The sequence below is a fragment of the Myripristis murdjan genome, chromosome 7 (assembly GCF_902150065.1).
Source record: "Myripristis murdjan chromosome 7, fMyrMur1.1, whole genome shotgun sequence".
Lineage (NCBI taxonomy): Eukaryota > Metazoa > Chordata > Actinopteri > Holocentriformes > Holocentridae > Myripristis > Myripristis murdjan.
Genome location: NC_043986.1, coordinates 15,730,172 through 15,754,417, shown reverse-complemented (window position 1 = coordinate 15,754,417; position 24,246 = coordinate 15,730,172). Strand labels below are relative to the sequence as shown.

The 24,246-nt window shown below is 41.4% G+C and overlaps 1 protein-coding gene across 2 annotated transcripts in view; it reads right to left on the bottom strand.

Annotated features, from left to right (window-relative positions):
* Positions 1-22,899, bottom strand: part of camkvl (CaM kinase-like vesicle-associated, like) — a 45,856-nt gene extending 22,957 nt beyond the window's left edge. Inside the window, exon 1 of one of the 2 annotated variants that reach the window (XM_030055046.1) lies at positions 22,671-22,899. The gene's annotated coding sequence lies outside the window, so the exon portion shown is untranslated. Of the gene's footprint in view, positions 1-17,363; positions 17,441-22,670 lie in introns of those variants that run through there. The other variant, XM_030055047.1, reaches the window with a different exon arrangement.
* Positions 22,900-24,246: the final 1,347 nt, after the last annotated feature.

The window sequence follows — 24,246 nt, the reverse complement described above, 5'->3', positions numbered from 1 at the left end:
AATGCCCAGAAGCATCTCTGCATATTTTTATATAAGTCTATATATTGTTTTTTTTTGTTTTGTTTGTTTGTTTTTCTTTAGGAAAATCTCACTCTTTTTTCCTTTAAAGGTACACTGAAGTTAGGACTGCCTACCAAAAATGTAGATAATGTCCTGTATCACTGCATGTACGTTTACACCTCTGCTGATTGGAGCTGAAGCCAGGACAGAAACAAAATTCAGAATGTGGGACCGAAATGCTAGTTAGAAGCCATTACTGCATGGTTTAAAGTTCAGAAAAAGTCATGGTTTAGGTGTGAGGTCAGAGGTCACTGACTACTGTACTAATAGTCCTCTGATGTGTTTTTTTCTGTCGAGCTAGGCAAGCCTGATCGACTCAAAGCTAGAAAAATACGCACATACATGTAACAAACTAATCATATCCGTGTGGTAGAAGCACCTTTATGTGCAGCTTCAAACAGTGACAGTGAGTTGTGTGCATATGTGCACTGGTGCCCATGTGCTGTCATGTAATGTTGTTTTTGTGTGGGCTACCTGGCACATAACACCCACTGTAATGAGGAATTGAAATCAATTTAGGATTAAGCGAATACAAAGATCGATAGGCTCCGTTGTCCCTGAGTTTGTGTTTTGCCATGTGTATAATAACATGGTGTTCTGTGTGCCGGCGGATGTTCAGATGATTATTCTATGAGATATCACCACACTCTGTTAGACAGAAGAAATATGGTGCAGAGAGGGAGGGAATATTGACAATATTTTGTGGCGCTGCGGCATTTTGAGATCACTGAGAGAACAGAGCTGTACACTACAGCCACAAAATTCAAAGGAAAAAATAAGGTACCTCAGAAATGTGGAAAGCTGATGTCTGCGCCTACCTATTAAGCTTTGCGTGCAAGTGTGTGTGTGTGTGTGTGTGTGTGTGTGTGTGTGTGTGTGTGTGTGAGTGAGTGTGTGTGTGTGTGTGTGTGTGTGTGTGTGTGTGTGTGTGAGATGGGGTGGTCAATTAGAGAAACAATATTCTCTCAAGTGGCCTTCCTCCAGAGAGAGATTGCATCACAGAGTTGAGTTTGCGCACACACACACACACACACACACTTGCAATTTCTCCCTCACACACTTGCATACAACACACATGACTTGACTTTAGTAATACACACACACACACACACACATTAGGAAGACAGATGTGTGTGTGTGTGTGTGTGTGTGTGTGTGTGTGTGTGTGTGTGTGTGTGTGTGTGTGTGAGTGTGTGTGGAGGGGGATGCTCAGCTCTGAGGGCTCTCTGTGTTAATCCTGTTCTGAATAACTAAGAGTCACTTACATGGAGAGCTCTCTCTCCCTCTCTCTCTCTCTCTCTCTTACTCTTGCTTTCCCTCTTACACACACACATACACACACATACCCATTTACCCAACTACCACCTACATACACGTGTGCACACACACATGTGTGTGCACATGTGTAGCCATTGGCCTCATTGTTAGGTTTATCCTCTCAGGAGAATAAATTAATCAGTAAAACCTTCTTTCCCAACAACCCTTTGTGTGTGTGTGTGTATGTGTGTGTGTGTGTGTGTGTGTGTCTCCATTGATCACGACTGCATTAATTCATTCCTTTTGTGACCCAACATAGCCTTTGGACACACCGCGCAGAGTGCCTCTCCAAACACTTCAACTGAGAGGCCCAATGCACACCTCACATTATACGCATGCACACACACACATACACACACACACAGAAGCGTTCACACCCCCTGCTTTGCCATCCCACAGCCCTCTGGCACTGTTTCTCCCCAGCTGGGATGTTCAGCTAACAGTCAGACTGTTCTGCCCCTCTCCCCCTTTTCTTTCCCATTCCTATACTTCCTCGTCACAAACACATCAGCTTCGCTCTACCTCTGCTGTTTACCTCACCTCTGTCGATAAAAACTTCAATGAGAAATGTATAGGACAAGGTGCCATAAGCCTGAACCTCCCTCACCCCGTCATCGACCACAGCACATCATAATACACAAACCACGCTGACCCCAGCCCTGCCCTGGCCGCTGTCTGCCTCCTCTTTTGTAAAACAGTGAGGTAACTTTAGCAGTGGTCCTTGTTATGTCATCAAAACCTGTTGTATATGCCTGTGAGTAAGGATGTGGACTTATGTGGTTTTGTAACTTGATAGTTTATGTCTGCATAAGAAATAATGTCAAAGCAGTGCAGTATGAAAGAACATCAGCTTAAAAAAATCTTTTAGTCTCATATTCAGTGTTAAAATCTTGTTTGTTTGGCTTTTTTTCAAAACAAGTGAGGGAAAAAGTTGTCAGTGGAATGAGATGATTGCACTCGTTTCCAGTGGTAATCAACGTGTTTTTACAATTTTCTTGAATCAAGTGATATTTTCAAGTGATGTGTTTTGATAGTAGTAAGCTGATCCACCTCATTCTGCCTTGTTACAACATATTTACACTTGTTCCCAGGAAATGTTCTTGAAGAAGTGAAACTGCACTGTAAACAAGTGGGATCCTCTCATCCCACTGGATGATTTTTTTCTTCACTTGTTTTAAGAAAAACAAGATTTTAAGAATGAATATGAGACATAAGATGCAGTTTCATTCCAAACTGATATCTCACTTTGCAACGAAACTCTTCATTTGTTCTTAATTAATCTGCATGGATAAATCATGAAATAGAATAAAATGCTCTTCTATACTGCTGCGATTATTGCTGCATTGAACACTTACAAACTGTAACTTATTCAGCTTTTGAATCTTACACTCTTTCTCTTATTTGACAAAAGCCAAAATAACTCTGTGTTGCTTGACTTTACATTGGGTTGTCCTGGGCCATGCCACATAACGAATCTCATTTCTTGGAACGTGTCATAGCTTACTTGACATTTAAAACCACACAACAGTTGCTCACAAATTTATTATTACCAGATATGATAATGGAAATTTGTGTCATCCACAACAAAGCTGTATCAAAATCAGACTCATATTCTATAAAGGATATATATATATATATATATATATATATATATATAGAGAGAGAGAGAGAGAGAGAGAGAGAGAGAGAGAGAGAGAGAGAGAGAGAGAGGGGGAGAGAGAGAGGGAGAGAGAGAGAGAGAGAGAGAGAGAGAGAGAGAGAGAGAGAGAGAGAGAGAGAGAGAGGATATATATGGCAGATCGCACCAGTGGTGCAAAGACACAGTTGTATTGGCATACACATACTCATAAATACTGACAGCAGAAGTGTTTACTAATAAGTTGGTCTAAATAGAAAATTGTTTACGAAAACAGAGGAAACAAGGGAGAGAGGTTAAGTAGAAAGAACCAGTGCAAAGCTAACCTTTTGTGTATTAAGAGATATTTTATTCATTATATGAATCATTCTTGCTCTTTACTACCACTATTCCTAGTACTGCTGCTCTAGGACCTGTGTGTATATGTGTGAGAGAGAGAGTAAGAGAGAAAGAGCGAAAGAACAAGCAGGCTAAGGCACAAGCCTTGAGATGTGAATTAGGTCATTTTGTCTCTTGGGAATGTTACAACAAGAAAGACACATAGAGGGGAAGTTAAGGTAAAGGAATCAAGACAATAAGGAAAACACAGACAAAGAGAGAGAGGGGATAGTAAGGAAAAGGAGCATGATGAAATGATGATGCTTGGGTATGTTCCAATATGATTATGTCAGCAGCATACACAAACACACACACACACACACACACACACACACACACACACACACACACACACACACACACACACACACACACACACACACACACTGGTGACATTCAACGGTGGGACAGCTAGGACCAGTAACCCCTGTAATTCCATGGGACTCAAACCACTTATCAGTGCCTGTCAGAGTCACTTTCGAACCACCTTGTTGCACTAGTGCTCCCCTCAAGCCACTACTCTCTATCATCTGATCCCCACCTGCAAAGCCTTTATCCAGATAACCATGGTCAAATGTCATCTGTTGGAGAATGTAACTCTGCTCAAAGCATTTGACAGACAGCAACACCTGGGAGGTGGCCAACCTTGACCAAATGAACTCAAACATTTTACTGCTATAATGTTGATTATATACATATACATATATATGCAGAATAGTGTTTTGGGCTACTACCAGAGAGATGTTTAGGTTCTGATTTCACAAAGCTACGGATGATTACAGACAGTCAACTTTATTTTTATGAATCAGTGGCACACAACATAAACCGCAGTCAAACGCAGGATGAGTGCACAGGGTGTGGTGACTGATTTCCGTTAGTTTCATGGCCAAAGGCGCTGCAAAACTATTTTACAGATGATCACACTCACATCTAAACAGGTGCCGGGCTGAAAAATGTCCAGCAGAAAAATGCCAAAAAACATGCGCAGTTTACCACATACCATGTATTAAATATGCAGATAACTTTTCATGCCATGGGGGCCTCCACTGGGTCACGAAACACAGGTTTTGTGTGTCCAAAGGTGTGCAGAGCACATATGGCGCAGCTGGGAAAAGGGCTGTATTAGGATGAATTCATTAACAGTAGTGTGGCAGATCAGGATTCAATCATGATCAATCAAATCACTTTTTCCCTCTCCTTTAAAAGCAGTGCAGCTCTGTGTCACAATGCTCTAACAATTCCATAATAGCTGAGAACAGACTGGAGTGGTTCTCCACAAAAGCTTCTCCCAGGAGGAAACTGATGTCCTTGTGCAGGCAGTGCAGAATCGCTGGGACATTAAATAAGCTGCCGGTGGCAGATGTTGTGAAATTAGCTTGGGAGGACATAACACATTTGGTTACAATGTTGCTCTGGTCCTGGAAGAATCATTGGCCAATGTAGGAAATGGCTCATTGATATTAGACAAAGAGCCAAACAAGTTGGCAGCAAACTGAAGGGACAGTTTGGTTACGGAAGAGAGAGTGGAGGTTGTATGTGTGGGGGGGTGGGGGTGGCGGGCATCCACCAGCCAACCAGCCAGTCGCTGATATCTATAAAGGATTTAGTTGCCTCCACAACCCCTACACTATGTGATGTGGCGCATACTATGTTGGATGACAATCACTTACATATGTGTATACTGTCAGAATGAAAAATGTTGTCTTATATTTTTTCTTGCTTGAGTGATTTGTATCTGTGAAGTTGGCCAGCATATCATCTTCCAAAAGACTTGGAAAGCTTTTGAATAGGATCTGTTGATGGCACACATTGCTTGGTGAAGCTACAAAAATAGCATACAGTATGGCTGCGCTTTGCTCCATTCGCTTTTTGACATGGTCTTAGCCGGTGGGTGATACAAGCACAAATTCCTGTAATTGTTGACACCAAAATTGCAGTTCACTGCCTGATTGTTACTGACACACCCCTTACTTCTTTTTTCTTCTCCCGCCTTGGGCAAAGTCAGGATCACGGCGAGTCACCAAAATACCAAACAGCCTCAGGCGAAAAGAAAACCTGTGTATGCCTGACAAAAATGCCACTTCTGTGGCACAAAGCCCCGCCATCTGCCATGAGCTGTCACAAAAACAGAGCCCCTTGTCTCACCTTTCATTTTGGTACTATTTTTACACAGGTTTTCATCAGTGGTGCAGGCTGTCCTGTGTCAAAACATATGTTGGGAGACAGGGTGGCAGAGTCAGTAGCAAGGCGGGAGGACCTGGGTTCAATCAGTTATGTTGGCAAGAATCAGTCCTGGTGTCTTTGAGCAAGACACTGAAGCCCCGGCAGATTCAGATGCATAACATGTATAAGATGTCTGTGTGTGTTTAAAAATGTGTGAATAAAGACACCCATAAAGTGCTTGTAGAGCAAGATGTTTCAGTGGCGATTCACGATCTTCGACCCTTATACCATTCAGCAGCAGACACTCATCATTTTTGGTTTATAATAAATGTAATGTGTTAAGCTCAAATTGCAGGCATGAATAGCAAAAAATCAGAACAATTCACTAGTGAATCTTGAGAATGGGGATATTTTAGTGTTTTGCAGATATTTGTCAGGACTCAGGGCATCCAGCTAGAAACCAAGACAATCCCTGGTTCCTACTATGTGGTAAACTATGCACTGGTCTGGTCACTGTAACTCAGTGTGCTCTGGACAGCTGATGCATGGACATGTGATGCTGTTCAGTAAGAATCAACACCATGCTGCTGCCTACTGAGTAAACAACACTGACTGCAGTTAAAGCCCCTCAGTTTGGGCAACCTAGCAGCTATCTTGAATTTGAGAAAACATGCAAGGCTACACTGATCTTCAGATGTGATCGACCGTAACTTATGTTGGAAGAGCTGAATCAATTTTGAATCATAATCAAAGCATAACACACTTTAAAAACATAACACACTCTCCTACTCTGTATATGTAGAGTTTAAGATGGGAGCAGAAATACCATCAAGCAGAACAAACTGAGTACTTCCGCTGATGATACAGAAGAACAGAGAGGGACAATTTAGCACCTAAGAAAAGCAGCACTTAAGTTGCTGCAGATGGATTTTCATCAAAAGCAGGTACTGTGTAAATGCTACTTAAGAAAGGCAATGATATCCATATAAAAACTGTGAGAGTTTATTGCAAGATTTTATTTATTGTGCACATTATTTATTTTATGTAATGACAGCTTTTATGGAAGCTGTTATGTTTCGCCGGTGGACTCATTTGTTAATTCAGAAGTTAAACATCTGCTGGACGCAATTTACAACACTACATCCTTATAAAGTTTCCCTTTGGGGATCAATAAAGTGATATGATTCTGACTCTGATATAAAATACAGAGCAGTAAATTCATTGCCATATTGTGCTGTTATGCTAGTGCTCCATAAAGTATATCAAACAACATAAACAATAAATACAAACCTAGAGCTTAAACTATATTGCAAGTCACACTGCAGTCACAATTAGGAAAATTGCTATTAGATAACTTATAACTGTAGAATAATATACTAACTATATTGTAATTAGGCTACTTGGTAAGTATACTTTTTTTTATATCTGAGGCAACCCAGAGCTAGACACCCAAAAATTGTGATTCACAGTCCTCATTCAGTCTTACATGTGCAGTAGGTACATGAAGTGAATGTAGACTCTGATGTAATTAGCCTGAAGCAACTGCAGGCGCCAGAACACTCCAGGGTGGTGTGTAGTATTTCAGCATGCTGTAGTATAGCATCTAGCTATGTATGAAATATTAACCAGTTCCTCAAATGGGACTTCACTTCAAATGCCTGCCTCTGCATTGAATTCCAAATATAAAAAGTCTAGTTTGTACGCATGTCGCCACAATCAGCAAAGAGGAACGCAATGTGAAGGGGGTTGAAAGGAAGGAGAATTCTTGTCCTGTCATCATGATCCAAATGACAAGATGTGAACAGCAGCTGTTTTCTCTGCAAGCCGCCTGCAAAGGCATTAGAGTAGAATTGAGAAGTGGCTCCTTGCTCCTTGTAGGATTGTCTTGTGTGTGGCTGCGGATCTGAGTCTCAGAGGCAGAGCAGGACAGCACTCAGCGGGCCTTGACTAACAATAATAAGATGAAGAATCTCATTTTCAAGAGGAAAAGCTGAATCAACAGGGCAAACACAAAAGCACGCATACACATACATACGGCTATAAAAAAAAGGCCAAGTCTGCATACCACATAAATAATTCATGCAGTTCCTGTGCACAATCTTCATCGATGCCAGAAGGCAATAAACATTTTTTTCTCTCTCTAACTGGAATGTACCTATTTGAAATGGTACAGTAGCTGAGATCAGTGCTTGGGGGTACATGATGACATACGTTTCATTAAGCTGCAGCTTGCTACATTAGGATATATTCACCCAATCTGAAATAAAAGATGTAAACAACTGCTCATTGTACAGGAACAGCTGCGGAGCCTTTAGGTAACCTTAATGGCTATGGAAATTTAGCCATATTACAAGTCGGTTGAACTGACCCGATAACCAATTATTCTCAATATGGTCAGCATACAGTATTAGACTGATCTATGAGGATGCAGTACAGTATAGCGGCCAGGCAGGAGTGTGTTGCCTGGCCGATGATAATCATAATGATAATGAGGTCCCTGATGATGAAACTGCCTAAAAACTGCCTTGTTTAAATGCAACTCGAGGATTCTTCATTAAAGAGATGGGTGTAAGGAAATAACTAGAAGGCTGTGTAGAAAGATTGAAGAGAAAAGGAAGGGGCAAAATGGTTAGGTTTGAGGTGGGAGAGCAAAAGTCTATCTGTATATCTGTGAGAAGGAATAAAGCTGATGTTGAATGCAGAGTGAGCGATGGGGCTTGAAAAAAAAAAAGAAAAAAGAAGAGGAACAGTCATGGGAGAAATGAAGATTGAGAAGAAGATGAAAAGCCAGAGGAAGAATAAAAGGCAGAGACAAAGCATGATGAGAGACAGACGTAAAGAGCACGAGGGACTGAAAGTGAGAGCAATCCGTGAGAAAGTCAGCGCCGTGTTGTGTGTGCGCAACAGAAAAGTGCTTTTGTGAAATATTCAGTGCGATAGAGGACTTATAGAAGTGAAATCCCTTCACTGGAGAGACGAGAGAAGAGAGGAAGAAGAGCGAAGAGGAGGAGCAGAGGAAGGAGGTGAAAGGACTGGGGAACGGTGATTGAAGTTTTGGATGAGAGTCATAAGGCAGGAGACAATTTCAACACAGAGGCCTGTGCTGTGAAGCCCCGTGTAGGACTGTCAAGGCCCTCTCTATTTTTAAACAGTGTGTGGGTACGCTGCTCTCACCTTATAGCATCCAGTATACCTGTGGAGCATGCTGGAGGTGTGCTTATGTAGGATTTTGCACCATGCTACCATTTTAGGAGGAGCAAAAACAGCCTCTGGATATCAAATAATAACAACATAACATACCAATATTGATCCCCAAGCAGAATTTCTCTTTGAATTTCCCCCATTTATGGTGCAAATTCAGCAGAATTTAGACCCCAGGTGCTTCAACTGAAGGTCAGTCACAGACGGAGTGATGACAGACTCATACAGGTGTCACTGAGCAGCACATGTTGCATCAAAGTGTGTACAAAACTGTGCACATCACACTGGTACAAAAGTGAATGTACTTGGTAATATCTTGGTAACGCATTTACAAACTCGTAAACAATTTATAGAGAATTATCATTTGAGATTGGCTCGTGGATGATATATTGTAATGCAATCTTACAATGAAAACTGTCTTTATGATCTGATCTGTCTCAAACAATTTTTTTTTTGCAAATTGATGCAAAAAAATCTGTTTTTTTGTTTTTGTTTTTGTTTTTTTTTTTTTTAAAGGGATTAGGGGATTAATTAAGGGATACAGCACTTGTTGCTGGGAATGTGAGCAGCATGCTCTAAAAGACAAAAACAATCTAAGAACATATAATGCAAAATATAAGACTGGCAAACAGTATCTCTTCGGACCCCTTACATGTTTTAAATGGTGAATATCAACTATTGCCATCCATGAGGCGGTTCAGAGTCCCTAAATTTCAGAAAAACAGACTAAAGAACTCTTTTGTATATCAGTCTGTCCTGCATTTAAACCAAAATCGATGATTCAGAGGAGAGGTTTGGTGTTTTGCTCGTTCTGCTCCAGTGTCCTGTCCTGTCCATCGTCTGTCTTGTAATGTACTGCAATGTTTTGTCTGTAACCAGTTTTGTCCTGTTTGTATCGTATTGTGAACGTTGATGCCATGGAGGCAAAACAAATTTCAGTGTAAGCTGACAATAAAGTCGCATCGTATCGTATCGTATCGTATCGTATCGTATCGTATCGTATAAGCTATAAAACAAGGTAGTCCAATCGGGCCGTGATATAAGTAAGTTAAAAAATGTCTTGTGCTTACTGTCATCATACGGTGTAGAAAACATAAAACTGTGAGAATCTGGAGTCAGAATCAGAAATCACCTGATTCCTCCTGAGTCAAATGATCGGTGTTGCTGGAAACTAAAAGCTACTTTCACTCTAGCCTTAATAGTAGCCTTAGTGTTAGCTCAGCACACTGATTTTGTCCTGTTCCCGGCTATAAATCCATCATTATACCAAAGACTATTTTACTAATCTAATGTGTTATCAGAAGAGGCAAGGGCTACCAAAGTGCCTCAGGCTAATATGCAGTGAGCAGTGGAGTCAGGTGTGGATTTTTTCCACATCAACTCTGGCATTACAAACCTCCAAAGTGCAGGTTTTTACCCAGTGAGCTCTCTTCAGCAGTGTTTGCTATGAAAACATTTGCTACCATTTTGCTGCAGTGCGAGTAAGACCTGTAGCTATTTCAGTTCAAATAAACAGGATATTTTCACTTTGCTGGACAATTGGTCTGATCATTACTGTGCAAGGACAAAGCCTTTTAAGTCCACCCATCCCTGCTGGAATGCATGATTGTAGAAAATGTAGCCCCTAAAAGTCCATTTTATTACAGTTTACAACAGAAGTCTTGGATCTTGGTGGATGACAAAGTCATTATTCAAGAAAAATACTAAATTTGAAAAAAAAAAAAAAAAATCCTGTTTTTCATTGCTCTAGTGTTACAAGAGGTGAGCCAGTTGAATTAATATAATGTTTTCTAGGGCTGTTCACTCGCTAACATAAGTGTGTGTATACCCAAAAGGAGGACAATAGAGTCTGGGCGGGTTTACTGGCTTGGTCGACCTGGCTTACCTGACTGGAGAACGGGGCGAATAGACAGTGAGGGGTCCCCAGCATGGCCTTGGATGTCGACCAGCCCAAGCAGAGTATGGATGGAAGTTTAGTTTTTTTTTTCAGTGTGTATGAGCTGGTCAGTCTGCCCATAACTCATCCCAACACTAGCACAATCACTATCTAAATACTACAAATCCAATAATTCCTCATTTTTCCATCATCATCGTCTACTTCCACCACATTGTTTATAGCCATCTTATTTTAATTTCCTAGTTTGAGCTTTCTAAATTTCTGTAGCAATAAGCCCTTCCTCGGCCCTCCAGTTCAACACCTTGCTGCCATCATCTTTGTTCAAAGCTTCTCTGAAACTGCATATTCTGCAGGTAATCCAAATTTCTAATCAATTGTGCAAGTGCTCGTCAGTGCAACCAGCAAGCAGCCACAGCAAAACATTCAGTACCAGTGGCATACCCACTTTCCTATTCCATTTGAGTGTGTTTTTCTTACTAATTGTATGCAATGGGATCACTTCGCCTTGTGCCTGTAGGCCTAAACTGCATTTCGTCCAGAGTCGTGGCCACATACACATCAAAATCCACATACGTGCACACATGTATACACATCCCACACATGGGCCTGCACATACAAACACACACAAAAAGGCACTATAAATACAGTGTGGAGGTAATGTTCATCGTCTAAAGTAGGCGGATTAACTGGAACCAGGTCAGAGGAAAGGCAGAGCATGCTCTAGCTTTTCTCCTATTTAGCTTTTTTTTCCCCTCGCCTATTTTTTTTTCTTATCGCTTTTTTGGCTCTTTTCTTTGCTGAGGTAGACACAAGCAGTTAACCCTTCCACCTCCCACCCCAACTTGTTTCTTAACTTTTTAGCACCGCTGTTTCACATACAAACGGCTATTTCAAGAACACCTGTCACTATGTATATAGGATTTTTTTGCGAGTGGATTATCCGTCGGGTGTGCATGTTTGTGTTTATCGATGTATTCAGCAGAGATGTGTTTCTGCACTCTTGCCCCCATGTGTTGTCATTTGTGTGTACCTCTCTGCTCTACTGCTCTCTGTGTGTGTATGTGTGTGTGTGTGCACATCTGCCTTTGATTGAGAGAGGGAGGAAGAGAGAATGAGGGACTTTGAGTATATGTGTTAGCATCAAAATCTTGTTGTTTCTCGTAGATGACTAGATGCATGCACCCAATCGATGCTCAGTGGGGCTCCTCAGTAAAGATGCAGGGAAGAGAGAGCTTAAGAGGGTGAAAGAGGGGAAGGACAGAACAGAAGCTAGAGGGCTGATGGAGTAGAGGTGGTAGGTGGAGAAAGGGTGAGGACTTGGTTTTTATTTCATGAGTCCAAGTAAAGAATGCAACCTCATTGAAGAATCTGCCTCTGCTTCTAACCAACTCAGTATTAAACTCATCCATCCTGAGAGAGAGAGAGAGAGAGAGAGAGAGGATAAGAAGGAGACAGAGACACAGAGAATCTATGTGTCTGCAGAGCAGTCATCTTTCACCTGTAGCTCGCAGATCTTCGCTTGCATAATGCAATGCGAGGATGAGGCCTCCTTTATGACCAGCTGAGCCAATAAATCCGGATCAGTTCTAACCTCCTTTCTGCCCTACTCTCTCCTCCTTTCTGTTTCTCTGTTCTGTGGTGTCAGAAGAGAAGTCCAGCCACTGAACTCTCTACAGCCCAGACACACTTCCTGTTTCCTCTCCAGAAAGGACGCTCTCTGTTTCATTTGCATGGAAGCTTCTTATTATACACGGATACAAAGCAAGGAACGCTGTTTTGGTTGTGAACCCATTTTGTCCGCAAGGTTTCATAAAAATTTGACAACCTAACAAGGAAATGTCACATGACTAACATAGAATTGCATGCGGTGTCACCGGTTTCCATGGTTATCAAGCCTCTTGCAAAACAAGACCATAAATCAATGTGACATAAATGTAACGCTTGCTACCTTCAAGCTAGCTAGCTAATGCTGAATTTAGTTACTTCTGGTAGGATGACTAGCGGCTATGTTAGGCAAATTGCATTATGGTGCCAAAATTTTCAGCTCACTGCACAGTCTTAAGGGTTATCCTATGCAGCAAAAGAAACACTCAATGTCTCCTTAAAATTTCATAAATCAGGACCTACACTGAAGTGTCCTTATATGTTTTCGAGTTTAATGAGACACTTCCAAGCACATTTCCTAAAAATGCAACCATAGGAAGCTTCCTTGCTTCTTTTGCTCCAAGCATCTCAACAGAAGAAACAAGTCTTTTCTGTTCTGTCTATTCTCCATCCATACATCCATCCATCATCCATCCATTCCACTCCATTCACCTGATCTCAATGCTGAGAGTGAAACGAACAAGACTTCAAAAATTACATTTTAATACGACAACCGGAATGGTTACACTAACCAAAACGATCACAGAAACAGCAATCACAGAAAAATCCCTGTATTTAATGTCAGTTTAAATGTGTTTGCTGTGCTGCAACAGCTCGCAACTGTATATATTGTCTAAGTTTTCAGGGGAATTGCAACCAAAAGATGAGGGATCGCTTTTTGGCAGCCATAATTATGATCGGATGGGAGCCACATTTGAGGGACTGATAAAGCAGTGGCATGTTGGATCCATCTTTACAACAGCTTGGGGTGTTACATAAGGGGTGATGTAGCTGGGGCTGGTGGAGATAGGACAAATGACAAATCCCAATGACAAATATAACTAGGAAGCAATATGTGAGTGCTAATGTAGCACAGAAAATGAAGTTATTATTTTCTTTGACTTTGAATTTGCCTCATAATTATGGCAGTAAACATGATTAATCTTGGGTGAGTATTTATTTAATGGGTTTCATTTGTACACTTTATACTAGTTTGTCACTGATCTGTGTCCTAGCTCTGCTGGCCCAGATTCTAGCCCAGTTTCAACACTTTCCAGCTGAACTGCAAGGGACAATGTGCCAGGACGGCCATACTCTCCGAGTTCAGCTTTGTTCAGTCTCGACCGCCTGGCAAAACCCCTAAATAATACAGGCGTAGAATCAGACAATGTAAAATTGGGCCAGGTAAAACTAGAGTACACTGCTTGGCCTCCAGGGGGGTTTTCTGGGGTAAAGGAGAGTAAGCTAGGCTCGTCTGACTGCCTCTTCTCTCTCTCTGTCTGTTTCCTCCTTTACAAAAGGCCACTGCAGTCATTCACACCAGTCGTAATGATGGAGATAAATAAGGAGAGGGAGAAAAAGAGGGCAAGACAGAAGCAAAGAGAAAAAAAGGAAAATGCAAGATGGCCCGAGAGGAAAGAGAAGGGGGACAGAGAGAAAAGAGAGAAAGAGAGAGAGGATATGTGTGTGTGTGTGTGTGTGTGTGTGTGTGTGTGTGTGTGTGTGTGTGTGTGTGTGTGTGGTGGTGGTGGTGTGGGGGGATTATGATGGGGGAGAGGTGGCGAGATGACAGATGAGGATATAAAGACAAAAAGGAGCACGTATACAGGCTCTATAATAAAAGCCACTTTAATGAAGTGCTCTTTCAGTCACTCTGTCTCCATCTTACTCCTCTTCCTCTAATCTGTCTTTCCTCTCTGCACCCCCCTGTCTTTCTCTGTCACTTCCTAGCTTTCCTTCGTTCCTTCCCTGTTTCTCTTCTAACACTGGAGAGCCATGGGGATAGCATAACTCATTACTAATTCATTGCTTCTCGCTGCATATGTATTTACTAGCCTTGAGAACTGCTTGGTTCAGTATCCTACAACAAAGTGTAGCAAAAACAGATCTTTCATTTGCACGATAAAAGCTGCCTCCCAACTCCTGTCTCTTCCACTTTGTCAGACAGATGGTTTTTGGAGTGGAATTCAAATACAGGTGGGTAAAGATTTAAACTATCAATGGCTCTGTTGCCCTCCAGCCATCAAGTTAATTTTGGTGAACTTTTGAAATGCTGCACAAAAAAGTGAGTTGATGAGTTAATGTGAGCATAAAAGGAAGCTACATATCCATAAAGAGTATTTATGCGGTGCCATATTTTGCAACATTAAAGGAAATTTATTGAAGTGCTCAGTGTGTATAAACTAAACCATCATAAACTGCATAAAAATGCATGGATGGAAACCCAAATTTGTTTCATGGTATACAGAACTGCGACTATCTGACACAAATCAGCACAGCTCACTTGGCAGTACATTATTCTATAGTGTTTGTGTGAATGTGTATGTGCACCCATGTGTGCATACATGCAATGCTTTGTGAACCACAGTCTCACTCTGGCCTAACATTAAGCAGCAGTGATGAAGATTTCTAAGATGAGTTTAATTCCTTCTGTGCTGCACTGTGATGTTTCTCATGTTTCTCGTAGGTACCAAAACTCAAGGGTAGAACATGAGTCATTGTTTTAATATAAACTTTTCATTCTCTATGGCCTCTGGCTCACTGCAACAGTTAACAGACAAATAGAACCCATAACACATATGTCAAGTGTGTGTGTGTGTGTGTGTGTGTGTGTGTGTGTGTGTGTGTACTTCTGTCTGAGAGAATAGAGAGGCACATCCTCTCTAGTAATTTCTTAAATTCTGTAATCATTTCTGCCTCTGAAGTTGGAGGGTGGTTGTGTTATGTTATTCTGTTTGTTAGCAGGAACTCTCTAAAACTGTCTCTTAAAGTGTTTTTTTTTTTTTTAAATTGCCTTACATTTTACGATTAGCCCTCATCTGAGCTGTATTTGGTGGTGATCCAGACCTAAAATTTCTGCTATTACACATAACTATTATGCTATGTTCAAGCGCTGGCCGATAAGTCCGCCATCTGGGACTTTCACATCAGCAACTAGTAGTATTGCATTCATGAACTATTTTGCAAGAAAATCAAACCTGGAAGACAAACAATAAACAAACTGTTGCAAGACAACTTGGCAAATTTTAAGGTCTTTTCAATTCCTAACATTGTTTTAATGTTTACTGTGTATATGTATAGGATTATTTCATGTGTTGTTGTTTATGATTCATGGTTTAAAAATGCCTCATTTTGTTGTCACTATACTCACCTGTATTATGAATTATTTCCTGTATGATTTCAATTCATCAAGTTGAGTTTTTTCATTTCTTTTTTTTTGTGAACATGTCTTTACCCTGACCATTGCTCCTGTAGAAATGACAGTGACTTGAAAACATATTCAGAGCACCTACTGTAAGTGTTTAAATTGAAAGAAAGAAAGAAAGAAAGAAAGAAAGAAAGAAAGAAAGAAAGAAAGAAAAGACTAAGGGGACTCAGCTGGAGGAGACAGCGAGCAGATGAGATGGGGGCGTGGGAAAGCAGGAAGGCAGAAGATGAGCTAAAGAGGAAGGACGTGGGGTACCTCTAGCACCAAACTCACTTAAGGAAAAAAGTAAACATATGCTGTACTTGAGTACTGGACACACACACGCACACTGACACATAAACATTACTACACACAACGTGTAGTTTATCCTGCAGCTGATCCTTATGTAACAAAGGTGGCCTGGCAGAGCACCCAGTGCAGGCCGTGTGTAATTTCTGATTTTTTTTTTTTTTTTTTTTTTTTTAATCTCAGCCCAGCTGGCTCCACTCTTTATCCAATACCTGTGTGTTTACTTATAGTACACACAACGTTCACTGATTTCACTGAGTTCTTACCCACTCTGACTGAAGCACTGCTTGTTAGTGAAAACAGCTGCTGTAGTGCTGGTTAGAGCAAAAACCTTCAGTCTCTCAGGCAGAGATGCAGGCCTGATAATAAAGGAGTTCTAGGAGCAATTTTATGGCAGAGCTCCTTCTTTGCACTCTACCTGCACTGGCTGTGTAACTGAGTCTCTACACTGCCCTCACCAGCCCCACAGGACCAGTCATGATCATTTGATGGTGAAATTATCTGTTATCTTTGATGCTTGAGAATCAGAGTTAAGCTCTGCCTAACAACAGAAACATTTACACTTCACTGCCCTGTGACAGCAAATATTCAACAGACTTAATTTCAAAGAAGCCATTTTGACATCAACAGCAGGATAAACAAGTAGAAGTTATAACAGTAAAAAAAAAAAAAAAAAAAAAAAACATTGTAAAAGGAGACAGGGCACAATGAAAACAAAAACATGAAGAGGCATCACAAATCAAAATAGTGTACATGATAACTCAAGCACAAAAACACTTTTGAAAAAAAAAAAAAAAAAAAAAAAAAAAAAAAGATAGGTCCTCAGCTGTGACTTACAACACCCAAGAGAGTTTGCTGACCTGACTCCCAGGGGGAAACTGTTCCACAGCCTGGGACCCAGGACAGCGAACGCACAGCCCCCTCTGTTTTCAGTCTTGAATGAGATACAACTAGCAGGCCTTACTCAGAGGACCCGAGAGGCCTAGCAGAGGTCTAAGGCATTAGTAATTCACTAATATACTCTAGGGCAAGATTATTTAAATACTGAAAACTTGAACTGAATCCTACATTTTGTTGGAAGCCAGTGCAGTGACATCAGAACCAGGATGACGTGAGAGTGATATGAGGTCTTAGTGAGTAATCTTGCTGCAGAGTTTTAGACTAACTGTAACCGGGTAACAGTGTCTTGGCTTAGGCAGGGATAAACAGTATTACAGTAAGTGAGAAGACACAAAGGCATGAATAACCATTTCCAGATGCTGGAAAAATAACAGTGGATGTATTTTTGCAATATTCCTCAGGTGAAAAAAACAGGACTGAATAACTGTATTGACATGCTTATCAAATTTCACCTGGTAGTCAAAGAAGACACCTGGGTTTTTGGAAAAAGATTTTCCACTGGTAGCCAATGTACCAAGGTGCTGGAGTAGAGGCCTGATCTGGGGTGAATAAAAACAGGACAGTTTTACTGTGAAGAAAATTGATCCATTTGAAACTGAAGAAGACTTTAAGACATCCAGTTACTATTTTTAAATTTGAGAGATTGGATAAGTGGAGTTATGTATCGCCAGTAGCAATGATAAAACAGACGACCAAACTGAAGGACAGGCACCCCTTAGGGAAGCATACAGAATAAAAATAAAATGTGTACAAGAATAGATCCCTGAGGCACCCCACAAGTCAGAGGAGCACAGGTGGATACCTTCTCAGTAGCTTCCAGTTGAAAAAATAAGATTTGGTGCTACACCACATACCTCAAATTTTTCTAGCCACAGACAAATCTGAAAGAGCTAAAATTGTAATTTCACTGTGATGTAATTGCATGAGAATATCATTCGTAACCTCGAGGAGAGCTGCCTCAGTGTTTTGTTTCTGACGAAAACCTGATTGGTATTTATCAGATATGTTGTTTTCTTCAACCAGTTCCAGGAGTTGCTTGCAGACCAATTTCTCAAAAATATCTGATGTAAAAGGTCAACTTAGAAATAGGTCGATAGTTTGTTGGTATACTAGGATTTAGGTGCAGTTTCTTTGGAATCTGTTGAACTGAGGCCAGTTTAAAGGATTCATGAACATTGCATGATGACACAGACTGGTTCATAATAGCATGACCTCTTTAAGTAACCTGGAAGGCACAATGTCAAGGGAATACATGGAAGAATAAGTGCCGGAAACGGTATCAATCAAATCTCTAAAGGGAGATGAGAAAAAAAATTGATCTCGTAAGATGGGACGGGTGTGAGATGGCTCAGTGTAGGGACTGAGGGGCTAAGGGCATGACACATTCTCTTATTCTGTTGAATTTATCTGCAAAAAAGGATAAGAATTTTTCACAACCCTCCACCAAAGGTGAGGACATGCTGGAGGCCGGGTTTTTAAAGAGGCAGTGAGTATATTTAAAAAGAAATCTAGGACTGTGTTTGTTTGTGGTGATGAGATTATTTCAAAAAGCAGTTCGTTCTGAATTTTATGATTCAGCAAGATCATCATGTCCTTCATTTGAATACAGTGGACAAGGAGTAGTGTGGCTTTCCACCTACGCTCCTGTGTTATTAATGACATTAATTAAGTTTCTGAAACACTTAGGTCTAACAAGGCCAGGGTCCTGCTATTATGCATCCTGGCTCAGTGGAAAGACTCTGGTCCACTTAAACAGAACGGAAACTTAATTTCATTTGCAAGACTGTTTTTAGCCTGCTAGTTGTTAAAGTGGTTGCTGTGAGAATTGTCTGTTATTACCACAGCAAAGCTCTTGTTCATCTATGATCCAAACTGGTCACACTCACATGGCGGTGAACATGGCGATGTCCATGGCGAGGGACCCATGCAATCCAGATTAAAATAGCTCATTCTCATCTCTTGAATCTTTATCTCTTGTGAGACTTCTCATATAAATTATGTAAAACACATTAAAGGAAATATATTTAAAGTTTTTTTTAACATGGGAACTGTTTTTAAGGTCTAATTGCTTAGTAATCTTTTCAGTAAAAAGTTTGCTACTATTTGACTGGGCAACACTGAGTCACATTTCATGGAAGGTGAGAAAAAGTCATCTTGATGGAACGGTGCACCTTTTAATCTCCTACAACCACCATCTGCAACATATCCTGGCCGATGTGATGGAAAATCTCTTTGGTTGTGGATGGATGTGAGTTGCAGAATGCAGCAAAGCTTAGGATACAAGTCTCCATGCTCCAGCAGCAGAAGCTCAGTGGGAGACACGCATATTCAACCAAACAAGAACAGAAGGTGTGCACCATCAGTGCTCTGATGAGCCATTATAGCATGTCATTACGTTGTAATGGAATGTTATCGGCTGCATTGCACCAGCATCTACACAAACCTACTGGGTTTCCTATCGATGAAATCATAAATCCGTAAAATTGCATTTACTTGCTGGCCCAGAACAGGATATGCCCTGCTCGCTCACCGGAAATGATCAATGTTATTAATTAATATGTTTCATAAGCAAGGAGTTTAATTCAGGTTTTCTATATTTCCCGCTTTAAATAGGGCATTTACTTCAACCTCTCAGTTCAGACTGCAATGAGTCAACTCAGAGAAATATGTGGGCAGATCAATACCACCAATGTTACTGTAAACATGAGCATCATCCCTCATTTCTCATCCATATTTTTTTCTGCTTTTCCATTATGAAGGCATGACTTAAAACCTATTTGTCTTAGATCAATACTGCAATAACCACATCTCTCAAAGCTGATGACCTATTCACTGATCAATATGACTGATGATAAGACGGTTGATGTTATCTATCAAAACTTACTGTTCCATTTACTGTGGTTCAGCCATGGAGGTCAAGATGCTACAGGTACTGACAGATCTACAGTTATGAGACTGTGAAAGTTAAATGTAAGCATTCTGCTCACTTGATGGGTGAATCATTGCTAGATAGTTAAGTAAAATCGCAGCTACATAAAATTGAGAAGAGAAGCCCAAAAGTGAGTAGGCTAGTTCCGATGATCAGCGTATTCAAACACAGGCAGCCAATTAAGACCAAGCAGATTTCAAATGTGTTTCAAATGCTTGTTAAATGTTGAATAATATCACATACATATTACATAATACATCAGCAACATTAAAAATCAATAATGCGGCTCTCATGAAATTGTTAGCTTTAGAGGATGGTCAAATCCATTTCTCTATGTTGTTATTCTCTCTCTCCACTGGCCTGTTCCATCCTGGAATTGTTTCTTACCAGGTAGTGCATGTCAAAGGTCAGCCTGAAAATCTCCGAAATGCATCAAAGACTGAAGAGATAGAGGGCTTAACAGCAGGGATGCAGGTCATATCCTGATCTGATTTAGCAAAAAAACAAACAAACAAAAAAAAATCTTTCCAAAAAACAGGAAAGTTGTTATTCTCTATAAAACATACGCACATGCCCATGCACGTATTGCATATCACTGATGCAACATTTTGCATTTGACTTTGTCTGTGTGTGTGTGTGCTGTGTTTGGCTTGTCAGTTATCTGGCTTGTCCAGGAAAATGCAAGAATGGTGGAATTTTTGCCATAACCATTACACACTGAAAAAGTACACAAACAATTTAAAAGCCTATTGTCCTCTAGGCTGCTGCCTTTCCACAAACTCTAAATGAGGTCTCGAGAGATGAGTTCAAACGTAAACTACTGCAGCTAACAGGTTGGCTTAAAGGACAGCGGCTACAAAGAAGCAGTGAGAGGGAACAGAGAAACAGAAAGAGACACGTAAAAACAGATAGATAGATAGATAGATAGATAGATAGATAGATAGATAGATAGATAGATGCAGGTCAGTGGGTGGGACGGAAGCATAGACAGAAGCAGAAGCAGATAAATGCACAGGTAAAAGATTAGCAGAGACAGACTGATGCTGCTGAAGCCGTCATGTGACAGTGCATATCAACACTACATGTGGAGCTGACAGCTCAGTAGCCAGGTGTGAACTGTGAGAGATATGGCACCTGATGTGTGTACAGGAGAAGGTTCCTCTCACCCTCCTGGTAAATGTGGAGCAAAATTAGATCAAGCCCTCTTTTACCATGTAGATCCCCATCTAAAGACTGGTGTGGGGAAACACAATGCTGCACACTGGAGTGAAATAAGATGAGCGTACAAACAATTATGAATGAAAAAGCATCTATCTTTCCCAACATCTTTTCCTCAGTCACTGTGTTTGCTTTCTTAGTCAAGCATTCTCCTCCCAGTCTCACTCTGGGTTGCAGTGGTGTGGTATTACTATGTTTTCTCATCTCTCTTAAGCCTTCCTTGTCTGTCTAATTACATCAGCTACTATGAAGCGAGTAAATGAGGCCAGCAGATTCTAGGTTTGAGCAGGATTCAGCTTTCATAGCAAAAATGAGAAAGGATACTCTCTGGCTTGGGTTTAATAAACATTTGATTGATCTTGAAATGTTCATGTTCAATTATTTAAAAGGTAAATATGTTTTTCTCTGCTACTTCTGCTGCAGCTACTAATGCTTTCCTACTAAAGCAATGCCCTATACCAACTATTAACAAGCACCACTATTGCACTGGAGAAAGGCAACAGATCTGCTAAATGTTTCCACAGCCACAGTCCGAGGGTTTCGTTTCATTGTATGATCAGTCACTTCCAGTCTCCACTTAAACCAAATGACATCAGACCTGATTCATCTTAAGACTGGAATCAATATGCTGAGCCAGGATGGAGAGAGAAGTGGCTGGTGCTTAATGTATAATTAACGAGTGAAAAACTGAACAAGCTATCACAAGCACATCTTCACATGTCACAGCATCAGGGGAGAGGAGGGAGAAGGGTGAGAGGCAGAAAATGGAAATGCTTTGCTTTTCTTTGCTTTGTTTTGCTTACTTCAGAAGGCAAAAACTGCCAATAACACTATAGGCTGCTGACTTAGTCGGGATAAATTCTCTGTGATACAAAACTGTCAAACTGTGGGCCAAAATCAATAATGAAAGTGTTGAAAAAGCCCATTATCTGTGATGAAAAAAAAAAAGGTTTTCACAGCACAAATTTGAGTGTGCACATATCCTGCACATCCTTAATTCCTGCCACATGCCTGAAACAGATGCCTCTAAAAGTCAAATACTTGGCATGGACCAAAGTGCCCTTTTAGGAGGACACTGTGCAAATATAACAGCAAAGGTTCCTATAGGCAAAGAAAATTACAGGATCACAAGAGTTATGCCATATGACTAGGTGTTGAAAACTCCCTCCTGATGACTACTCTGAGTCGTTAAAGAGATATTTTAGAAATAGTGATTTTCTATTGGGGTCAACGCCAAATTCAACAAGTTCGGCACTATGACAGGCGCTGTGTCATGTTTGAGCAATATTGTGCCGTTAACTATTACTCGCAACACATTTGGCATTTCAACTCACTATTCACTGTTATTAATATTTTTTAAACACCTTGGAGCCACCGACCCGGATCGAAAATGAGTCGCATTAACCTGTGCACAGCCGTGCAGGCACTTTTACTCCTGTTATTGTTCTTTCCCATTGCAGCTGTTTTACGCACGGCGCGCATTAGTATCAGCACAGCAGCAAACATGCATTTTATCTCTTTATCGGCTGGTGTCTACCGCCAGGGTGGATCAAATGGAGTCGTTTAAAGGAAATGGGGGATAAAATCACCGAGCGTCAGTCCCGTGCCTTACCTTGAGTTGTCGCGGCTGTGTAGAACTGCGGGTGCGCTTGTGGCAGCCCTATCCAAGTGGAAACTTTGGTTGCACTTGATCTTTGGTCGCACTTTGGTAGGCCTACCTGTACGCGAGCAGGTGAAAAAAAAAAAAACAATTATTTCTTCGGTTCTACATTCGGGTTTCTGATGGGAGAAAAATGAGAGCAAATTTGCGAGCGGCAGTGGTGTGAACTAACTGCGCCTCCTGCTCTAACACGACTGTCTGTTCTTCGGTGGGAATTAGTTTGCTTGTTTCTGACTGCCGCCCTCCCTCCCACTCACTCTCACTCACTCACTGTCTCCCACCCATGAGAAATAAATAATCTGCGCTTTCATCTCTCTCTCTCTCTCTCTCTCTCTCTCTCTCTCTCTCTCTCTCTCTCTCTCTCTCTCTCTGCCAAGCAGGTGGGCAACTTTGAATAATGTGGGACTGTTATCATGCATTAAAGGTTTGCTGGAGGCCCCCCACACCTTCCCACCCCTGTAGGTTGTATGGGGCTTCACACCCTCCTCCCCCCCCAAGCTGTCTGTCTGTCATGAGTGCAACTCTGCCTGTCCGGAGTGCAATGGCCGACCATGCAGCGGATTGGGAGTGGTCGGGATTAAGGGAGTAGGATTATACCTCAACATTCATCATTTCATCATACACACAGGAAACACACAGCTGACAATGACATCACCCTTTGGCAAGCACTCAGACACAGACAGATCTATGTGGGTAGGGATGGAGAGAAAGAGACAGAGCAAGAGAGAATGAGAAAGGAGAGAACAAGAGAGATTAAACCTTTCACCTCCTAGATTGATCCACATAAATCTAATGCCTTATACAAATCCAGGAGACTACCAGGGGCAGACAGGGCTATTGGTCGGAGATATTTCCTGGATGAATGTGTGTGTAAAGTGGCAACATGCAGCCTCTTGTGGGCTCCTGTTCAACTGTAGTGGACACGCAGCCAACCCAATGTATGTGTGGCTGTATACTGACAGATGGCTACTGTAATGACGCAGGGACTGACTACTAGGTTTTCATGTGTCTGTGTGGTTGCATGCCTGTGCGTTAGTGTGTTTTTGAGTGTGTGTTAGTATGTATGTGTGAGTGAGGGAGACAGGGACAGAGAAAAGAGAGAGAGAGAAAGGGAGAGAGAGAGAGAGAGAGAGAGAGAGAGAAGAGAGCACTTGTGTATCTGTGTGAGAGAGTTGAAGTTTGAAGCAGCAGCAATAGATATCTCTTCTTTTCCAGCAGCCTTCCCCCATCACACAGACGGCACGCACACAGGCACACACACATGCACGCACGCACGCACACACACACACAGGCAGGCAGGCAGGCAGGCAGGCAGGCACGCACGCACACACACACACACACACACACACACACACACAGAGTATGGCATTATGGCTTTGCCTTTTTGTCCAGGCGCTTACAGTCTTTGCCCACACACATTCACAAGAGACCTTGAGTCTGCTGCAGCTTTCATTTGTTGAAAACACATTCATACAAAGGTATGTGTGTGTGTGTGTGTGTGTGTGTGTGTGTGTGTGTGTGTGTGTGT